Source organism: Sus scrofa, chromosome 1 (assembly GCF_054392235.1).
Source record: "Sus scrofa isolate SSC_HxYL_T2T_F1_AM1 chromosome 1, Sscrofa_HxYL_maternal_Yorkshire_Landrace_v2.0, whole genome shotgun sequence".
Lineage (NCBI taxonomy): Eukaryota > Metazoa > Chordata > Mammalia > Artiodactyla > Suidae > Sus > Sus scrofa.
Window position 1 is genome coordinate 283,396,597 of NC_139383.1, and position 9,869 is coordinate 283,406,465.

The following is a 9,869-nucleotide window of genomic DNA, read 5'->3' on the forward strand; positions in this document are numbered from 1 at the left end:
AAGTCATCTCTGTGCTAAAACTGAGTGCATTGATTCCTTGGGGTTTTTTTTTTAATTTGCTTTTTAGGGCTGCACCCTCAGTATATGGAGTTTCCCAGGTTAGGGGTCAAATCAGAGCTGTAGCTGCCAGCCTACACCATAGCCACAGCCACATGAGATCCGAGTCACATCTGCGACCTACACCACAGCTCACAGCAATGCTGGATCCTTAACCCACTGAGCGAGGCCGGGGATCGAACCTGCAACCTCACAGATGCTAGTCAGATTCATTTCCACTGAGCCATGATGGGAAATTTACCTTGTTATGTTTTGTTTTTACTTTAACTACACATTATGTATCCATGTACAATGTGAATTTTATTTTATTTATTTTTGTTTTTAAATTTTTACTTTATTTTTTATTTTTTTGCTTGTTAGGGATGCACCCGCAGCATATGGAGATTCCCAGGCTAGGGGTCAAATTGGAGCTACAGCTGCCAGCCTATGCCACAGCCACAACAGCAACACAGGATCCGAGCCAAGTCTAGAACCTACACCACAGCTCATGGCAACGCCAGATCCTTAACCCACTGAGCGAAGTCAGAGATCAAACCCGCAACCTCATGGTTTCTAGTTGGATTTGTTTCTGCTGTGCCACGATGGGAACTCCTACAATCTGAATTCTAAATGTATAAACACACAGGAGTTCTCATCGTGGCACAGTGGTTAACGAATCTAACTAGGGACCATGAGGTTGCGGGTTCGATCCCTGCCCTTGCTCAGTGGGTTAAGGATCCGGCGTTGCCAGGAGCTGTGGTGTAGGTTGCAGACGCGGCTCGGATCCCGCATTGCTGTGGCTCTGGCGTAGGCCGGTGGCTACAGCTCCGGTTAGACCCCTAGCCTGGGAACCTCCATGTGCTGAGGGAGCGGCCCAAGAAATGGCAAAAAGACCAAAAAAATAAATAAATAAAATAAATATATAAACACACAAAGAGTGTGCTGTTCATATCCTTTGGCTACTTTTTCTTTTTCATGCAACTCTGGCTCCTTAGATTTATAGACATTGATACACATTGTTCTAGTGCATCCACTTTTATCTGCTGTGTAATATTCCATTACAATGTTTTGTTTATCCAGTCCTCTAGTGATGGAAAATGAGTCTTTTTTTGTTTTGTTTTGTTTTTTTGTCTCTTTGCCTTTTCTAGGGCCACATCCCATGGCATATGGAGGTTCCCAGGCTAGGGGTCTAATCGGACCTCTAGCCGATGGCCTACGCCAGAGCCACAGCAACGCAGGATCCGAGACACGTCTGTGGCCTACACCACAGCTCACAGCAACACCGGATCCTTAACCCACTGAGTGAGGTCAGGGATCGAACCTGAACCTTGTGGTTCCTAGTCGGATTCGTTAACCACTGTGCCACGATGGGAACTCCCGGAAAATGAGGTTTGCTTCCAGTTGTTCGTGTTACACACAATGCCTCAGCAAACCTCTTGAGCGTGACTCCTGTGTACATATGCGTGGGTCCCTCTAGGGCTGGGCCTTGCACCCTCCCTGCCATGAATGATGTACAGGGAAGGGCCGGGGGCAGCCAGGGCCTCGTTGAGCCGCCCCTCCACTAAGCCCAGGGGACGGTACCCAAGCTTTCTTTTTCTTCCTGTGTCTTAACGGAATGAAGGCTTGAAGATGGAAGTTCTGGGTTGCAGTGTAAGTACATTCAGCTTCACGGGGGGGGGGGGTGCCTGCCAAATGGGTCTTGGCCTCACCACTGCCTCTTTAGCGCCATGGGGAAGGGGGCCCGTGCTCACCCCAGAGACCTGGCCGATTGCCACTGCCTGGGTATGTAGCCTATAGGCCTGGAGCACATCCTGCCGTCTCTTCCTTTCACAGGTGTTCACACCGCCACCTGCGGTGCCTCGAGTAATAACATCCTTGTCTCCATTCCCGTCGTGGCTCAGTCAGTCAGGGACCTGACATAGTGTCCGTGAGGTTGCAGGTTCGAGCCCTGGCCTCGCTCAGTGGGTTAAGGATCCGGCATTGCCGGGAGCCGCAGTGTAGGTCAAAGATACCGCTCAGAAGTGGTGTTGCCATGACTGTGGCGTAGGCCTCAGCTGCAGCTCCAATTGGACCTCTAGCCTGGGAACGTCTATACGCTGTGGGTGTGGCCTTGGGAAAAATAAATAAATAAGCATCTCTGTCTCTGACCCAGGACGGTCATGTCTCCGACAGACTGTGAAACTGGCAGGCTAACTTGTGAGCTTTCAGGCGGGGCACAGTCTGAGACCCTTCACCATCCTTCGCGAGACAACCCCCTTCCCCACCATGTGCAAAGAACTGCCACGAGCCCGTGGGGTACAAAGAGTAGGGTCCCCCTTGGCCTCTTTTGAAAGGTACATAGTTACTTTTATGCCAGCTTGATTAGGTCACGGGATAGTCATAAATTGGGTTATGTGTTATATCTGGGGGTGTTTGTGAGGGTGTTTCTAGATAAGATCAATTTTTTTTTTTTTTTTTTTTTATTGCCGAACCACAGCACATGGACGTTCCCAGGCTCGGGGTCAAACTGGAGCGGCAGCTGCCAGCTGACACCACAGCCACATCAACACCAGATCTGAGCCATGTCAATGACCTACACCACAGCTCATGGCAAGACCGGATCCTTAACCCACTGAGTGGGGGCAGGGATTGAACCCACGTCCTCATGGATACTAGTTGGGTTCGTTACTGCTGAGCCACAACAGGAGCTCCCGAGATTAACTTCGGAACCAGGAAACTGAGTAAAGCAGCTTGCCCTTCCCAAACCGGGGGGCGGCGGTGGGGGGCCCTCACCCAATCCACTGAAGGTCTGAGTGGAATAAACGGGGCTGAGGGGGAGAGAATTCTCTCTCTCTCTCTGCCTCCCTGACTTCAAAGGGTGACATTGGCTGTTTCCTGTCCTTAAACTCAGACTCATACTGGAGGCATATCTTCAGTTCTAGGTCTGGACTGCTCAGCCTCCATAATCACGTGGCCCAATTCCTTATTTTATATGTGGGTGTATATGGGTGTGTATACACGTATACACACACACGCATATAAATAAAAAACCTATATATGTATATATATCTTATTGGCCCGTTTCTCTGGAGGACCCTGACTAGTAAAGGGGCTCACAGTTATGAAAGGAACCTCAGGAGTTCCCACTGTGCCACAGTGGGTTAAGGATCCAGCATTGCTGCAGCTGTGGTGTAGGTCACAGCTTCGGCTCAGATTCTATTCCTTGGTGGAAACTGCCCGATGACACAGGTGCAGCTGGGAAAAAAAAAAAAAAGATAGGTACTTTAGCACCTCACTCTTTGATGTCTCTTAGTAGCATTTATGACCGTCTGGTGATTGCAGCAGTGCATTTGTTCCTTTGCAAATTATCCGCCCTCCACAGCCCCCTGAGAGGAAGCCCCTGGTCTGTCTTGTTCCCCCTAACACAGTGCCTGGCATACGGGCGATGCTCAAAGCATCCTGGCTGGGTGAATGAACAGACTTAGGGGTTGGAACCAAGGCCGAGCAGGGTTGCTGGGCAGAGGAAGAAGGGCATGGCAGGCAGGGAGACTGCTGGAGGGAGTTGGGGATAAAGTTGCTTCCTCTGCATATTCTGAGCATTTTGGGGTTTTTTTAGGGTCACGCCTGTGGCATATGGAGGTTCCCAGGCTAGGGGTCGAATGGGAGCTACAGCTGCTAGCCTACACCACAGCCACAGCAATGCAGGATCCAAGTCTGCGACCTACACCACAGCTCACAGCAACGCTGGACCCTTAACCCACTGAGCGAGACCAGGGATAGAACCCACAACCTCAAGGTTCCCAGTCGGATTTGTTTTTGTTGTGCTGCGATGGGAACTCCCATTCTGTACATTTTGACGTCCCTATGAGTAGTCACTGCAGAGTCACCCACACTGGTGCAGGGAGTGGTGCTCAAAAGCCAACTCAGGGACATGGATGGGTATTAGTTTCCCTTTGGGGACGGCCCTTTCCTTATTCCAGAGCTACAGAGGGAGTAGCTACATTCATAGTCAGGGATGCTGCCCCCGCCCCAGGCCAGAGCTGATTGGATCAAGGGGCACGTGACCCAGGCTGAGCCAATCAAACCCCTTCCCTGGGAGTTTGGACTTGGGGCCAGCAGGGCAAAAAAGAGAGTGAATGTGTGGCCTCCGTGGGTGTCTGGATCCGCACCCGTTCAGCCAGGTGCCACGCAGGGAAGAATGGAGGTCCACACAGGGAGGTGATGGGAGAGGAGGAGGGAGAGACGCAGGCATCCGGGACCTGACTCGGTCCTTCCTTGGCCCCTGGGCACTTCTGCACGTGCGCACTGTGGCACCTCTCTGGAGCTGATAACCCAGTTCTTTTTGCTGCTTAATCTGCTCTGGTGCTTTCTTTAGCTTGAAACCCCCTGTCCCTATGGATACAACGCTGGGTTTGGGCCTCGGCCATGTGTGGTCCATCTGGGAGGCAGATTTCTTTCCCCCCCTGGGTGTTTTGCTTACTAAGTGAGTTGACCGCCCTGAGCCCACACCCATCGGGAAGTCAAAGGGGGTGGCTAGGTCGCAGGGGGCGAAGAAGCCAGCTTTGGCTTAAACGCATTCCACAGAGAAGCCAGATCAGCCACATCATTCTTGGACCTGGTTCCTGGCCATCCATTTGTGATTGGCTCGGGGGCTAGAGGTGACATTTGCTTAGGGGACAACAGTGAGAGACCTCGGGGGTGCGTAGCTCGGGGGCTAGAGGAGACATTTGCTTAGGGGACAACAGTGAGAGACCTCGGGGGTGCGTAGCTCGGGGGCTAGAGGAGACATTTGCTTAGGGGACAACAGTGAGAGACCTCGGGGGTGCGTAGCTCGGGGGCTAGAGGAGACATTTGCTTAGGGGACAACAGTGAGAGACCTCGGGGGTGTGTAGAAGCACAAAGAACAGGAAACTTCTCCTAGAGGCTTTTCAACGACAGCAGTAGCAACACCTTGGGGCATTTCCCTACAATATTGCATTTATGAAGAATTCTCCGTGGGGCAGCCGGTCAGGCAATATTGGTAGAACTCAGAGGAAAGAAGTTTTGAGGGACTGGAAAGTGAAATGGAAGAATATTTACCCCCGCCCCTGACACACACACACAGCCCTGACAACACTGGATTATAAGTGCTGGGACTCCCCCCCTCCCTCCCACCAGATGGGCATGCTGGGGGGTGGCCCCAAGTTTGTTTCTTTTTTTTTTTTTTTTTTTTTTTTGCTATTTCTTGGGCCGCTCCCGCGGCATATGGAGGTTCCCAGGCTAGGGGTGGAATCGGAGCTGTAGCCACCAGCCTACGCCAGAGCCAGTAACGCGGGATCCGAACTGTGTCTGCAACCTACACCACAGCTCCCGGCAACGCCGGATCGTTAACCCACTGAGCAAGGGCAGGGACCGAACCCGCAACCTCATGGTTCCTAGTCGGATTCGTTAACCACTGCGCCACGACGGGAACTCCAAGTTTCTCTTACTCATTGTAAATCCCTAGGGGGACGGGTACAGTGCCTGGCACAGAAGGAGGCCTCGGACCGCTAGAGGATTCAATGAGTGCATTTCCGACATGAGTGGAACAGGCAAAAGTCATCCAGGAGTTCAAGGAGAGAACTTTCCAGAAGTCTTGTCTCCTACGCCAACCACCGCCTTCCTACCTCGTAGTTCCCATCCTGCCCTGCACGTCCGTGTCACTGCACTCCCATCCCACTGTGACCGCACGTCTGCTCATCCACCTCGTCTGAGCCCTCTGCCAAGGTGCCCCAACGTGCATCACATCAAATAACCCCCAGGGCAAGCCCGTGAGACAGGGATAACTGTGACAGCCAGTCTACAAATGAGAAACTGGGGCCTCGAGAGCAAGAGTAACCTGGCCAGGGTCATATGCGTGGTCATAGCAGAAGCAGAGTTTGAACCCGGGCAGCTTGTTTTCTGCCTGTTGGCGGAGAGACAGAGGCAGGTCAGGAGGGGCCTTGGAAGGGTTTGAGGGTCCACCTTGGCGCATTATGTACCTCTCTGGACACCCCACCTGTAAAATGTGACTGTCCTTACAGTCAACTCTGAGGCTCCCTGGGTAACCAGTGCAGACCAGGGGGCGCTGTCTCTGGTCCTGAAATCTCTGCCTGCCTCCGACCAAAGGGCAGACAGAACCCTACCCACAGCAGAAGCACCCTTCCAAGAGCTTACGGAGTCAAGCTGGTGGTTTTGAATGTTTCCGATTAACAATGAAAACGCTCCAAGTAGGCAAAGCTCCAAGAGAGCAGTGATAGAGAAAGGGGGAGGGGACAGCGAAGGACCAGGGGACAGGTGAGGGTGAAGAAGCCAGGCGTCCAGGGACAGGGATGCGAGATGGCAGCGACCATGGGCGTGGACAATTTACAAAAGCAGAATGTGGATCTAAATACCCCCAAAGAACTCCCCTTGGTAAGATTTATAACCAAAATTACCCTGGATGGAGTTAACAGTTCTAGTGCACCCAAGAGCCATGGGTCACCCAAGAGCCATGTCAGTGCTAGCAAAATTCATGGAGCAGCCTTCATGGAGCCTTCCAGCAGTCCTGTGAGAGCCTCAGCGCCTGGTGTTTGTAAAGAAAAAAAAAAGGAGGGAGTTCCCGTCGTGGCTCAGTGAGGTGGCAGGTTCGATCCCTGGCCTCTCTCCGTGAGTTAGGGATCTGGCGTTGCCGTGAGCTGTGGTGTAGGTTGCAGATGCGGCTCAGATCTGGCGTTGCTGTGGCTGTGGTGTAGGCCGGCAGCTACAGCTCCAATTGGACCCCTAGCCTGGGAACCTCCATGTGCTGCCTGAGCGACCCTGGAAAAGGCAAAAAGACCAAAAAAAAAAAAAAAAAAGAAAGAAAGAAAGAAAACAAAAGAAAGCCCCTCAGCCACTTGGAGGACGGTATCACGGCAATTGATAAGAAGATAAACCACAGGCTCTCCACCACCCTCCCCTCAATTTCTTCATTTTCCGCAGCAGCATATTTTCTAGATAGGTCTTAGAGACCTCAGCTTACTAAAGTTCTCCCCACCCCACCCCACTCTTTTTTTTTTTTTACTGGAGGGTCCCAGACTGGAGGTTGAATCAGAGCTGTAGCTGCTGGCCTATGCCACAGTGATAGCAATGCCAGATCCAAGCCGTGTCTGTGACCTACACTACAGCTCACAGCAACGCTGGATCCTTAACCCAGTGAGCAAGGCCAGGGATGGAACCTGCGTCCTCGTGCATACTAGTCAGATTTGTTTCCACTGAGCCACGACAGAAACTTCTTTTATTTTTTTAGGGCTGCACCTGTGGCATATGGAGGTTCCCAGGCTAGGGGTCGAATCGGAGCTGCAGCTGCTGACCTACACCACAGCCACAGCTACAGCCACAAGGGATCTGAGCCATGTCTGCAAACCACACCACAGCTCATGACAATGCCGGATTGTTAACCCAACGAGCAGGGCCAGGGATCGAACCTGCATCCTCATGAATACTGGTCGGGTTTGTTAACCACTGAGGCACGAGGGGAACTCCCGGTTCCCATTTTCAAGGGAACCAAATGTCAAACACGCATGTAGAATAGCACAGACTGGGGAGGTGGCTCCCCCTCGTCCATGGCGAGTTGATCCAAAGTCAGGACTCTCAGCTCAGGTTGGGTCAGTCAGGGTCCCTGTCCAGGGCCAGAGCAACCGGGCCTCAAGCACCTGCCACCGGGGCCTACACACCCCACCTCTGGGATCCTCTCTCCCAAGTTGGGGTCACTCAGCATTTTTTACATTTCCAGGGGGGCAGCCTTGGGCCCTGGAGGAGCCCGAGCCAGTCAGTGTCACCGCCTATTGTTTGGAAGCAAAGAACCTCAACTGACAGCACAGCTGGAAACAGGGAGGGAGGCGGGCTGCAGAGGCTGGAAATTTGGGGGCTTGGACTTGATTCCTGAGCCTGCATGGAGGACACTGCAGGAGGCACCCCCTTCCCCACCCTCCGTCTTCCAGGAGAGGAGAGCCCCAGAGCCCCCAGTTGCAAAACGGCGAAGCCAGCATCACCCAGACTCCCTGGGAACGACGTGCCCACCAAGGGGAAGAGCTCCAGGACTCCGAGGAGCTGAGACCAACACCCCTCTCCACCCCACCCCCAGCAGAGAGACCGAGTCCGCACAAAACTGCCAAGTTGAAGGCCATGGAAAGACAGGTGCAGTTTCAACATCTTGCCTCAGAGACTCTCAGGCCTTTCTGAGAAGAGTCGTCTGGAAAAATCTCCTGTGGCCTCCAAAGCCAGGCCCTCTGGAGAGTCCAGTTCAGAGGTGGAGTCTGTGGATGCTGAACCGCGTGGCGGTTTAATTCCACTTTTCCAGGCCTCTGCTAGAGAAAGAGTGGGATGTGGCCAGCTGCAGAGAGGACATCAGGGGGCCCCTGGAGGACTGGGCAGGGCCAGAAATCCCGACCCTCAGAAACGCCCCCACGGAGCAAAGTTCAGCCTCCGTTCCCCCCCCAGCCTGAGGCTCATCCTCCCTTAGGCCTCAGCCCAGCCCTCGGTCTGAGTAGGAAATAGGAGCCGGAAGAAACTGCGGGAATCCACTATTTGGCATAATCAGGAAATCAAGGGGGATTTGTGAGAGCTGTCGATTTTGAAGGTTATCCGACCAAGGAAGGTAGACAGAACTGAGGACGTTGGGGACACACAGGAGACTGCATTCAGGGGCTGGCTCCAGAGACCAGGTGGCCCCGGGGGAGGGGAGGGCGGGTCAGGCAGCTTTGGGGGCTGAATGGTGCAGACCTGGACCAGACAGCCTCGGTCACATGACATCAAACGGCCCAAGTAGGGTGGGATCCTCTCCGTGGAAGAAGCACAGCCCTGGGGCTGGGGTACCACACACGTTCCAAGGGGTGCTCAGCATGAGTAACGGAAAAGGAATCCACTCCCAGGCCCTCGGCTCCCACGGACTCCTTCCTAAGATGCATCTCCCTCCTTTTCTCAACCTGCCCTTCTCCCATCGTACAGAAGAAAGACCGGCTTTCAGCCACCCCAGCTCTGACACGAGGTGAGGAATAAAGTTGAAGCTGCGGGGATCAGCGAAGCCTCCTTCAGCCAAGGTCCCCCCACTCCCATCAATGTGTTGATTACTTGTCAAAGATTTAAAAACATCCATGCTACCTTGGCAAATGGCGACTTCAGGATGATTCGATCCAGAAGAAAAATTTCAGTATTCAGAGGCTTATAGTCAGAGAGACATCCAATTTTTTTTTTTTAATTTTAGTTGTGGTGAAATACGCAGAATATAAAATTTGCCGTCTTATTTTTAAAAATTTTTTAAATATTTTTTCTTTTTATGGCAACGCCTGCAGCATATGGAAACTCCCAGGTTAAGGATAGAATCTGAGCTGCATCTGAGGTCTACACACCAGATCTGAGCCACATCTTACTTACACCACAGCTTGTGGCAACGCTGGATTCTTAACCCACTGAGCGAGGCCAGGGATCGACCCCACATCCTCGTGGACACTAGTCGGGTTCTTAAGCTGCTGAGCCACAACAGGAACTCCTCTTATTAACATCTTAAGATTAAGGGCCCCACCTTCCTATCTAATTGCCTCCCAGATGCCCCCACCTCCTAACACCATCAAATCAGGGGTCAGGCTTCAGATATGTATTTAGAGGCTGAGACCATTCGGTCCACAGCAGTATATCCCTGGCCCCCAGATCAGAGGCCAGCCTCTTGGAAAGGGTTCTATCCCTGACTGTTAAATACATATGAATGGAGTGCCTACTATGGACGTGGTGCACAGGAATTAGAGATGGAGCAGTCAAGGTCCCTGTCCTTCTGAAGCTCTCAGGCCAGTGGCAAGATGGGCAATGGACAGGGACACAAACAGGGTGACAGGAGAGTAGGT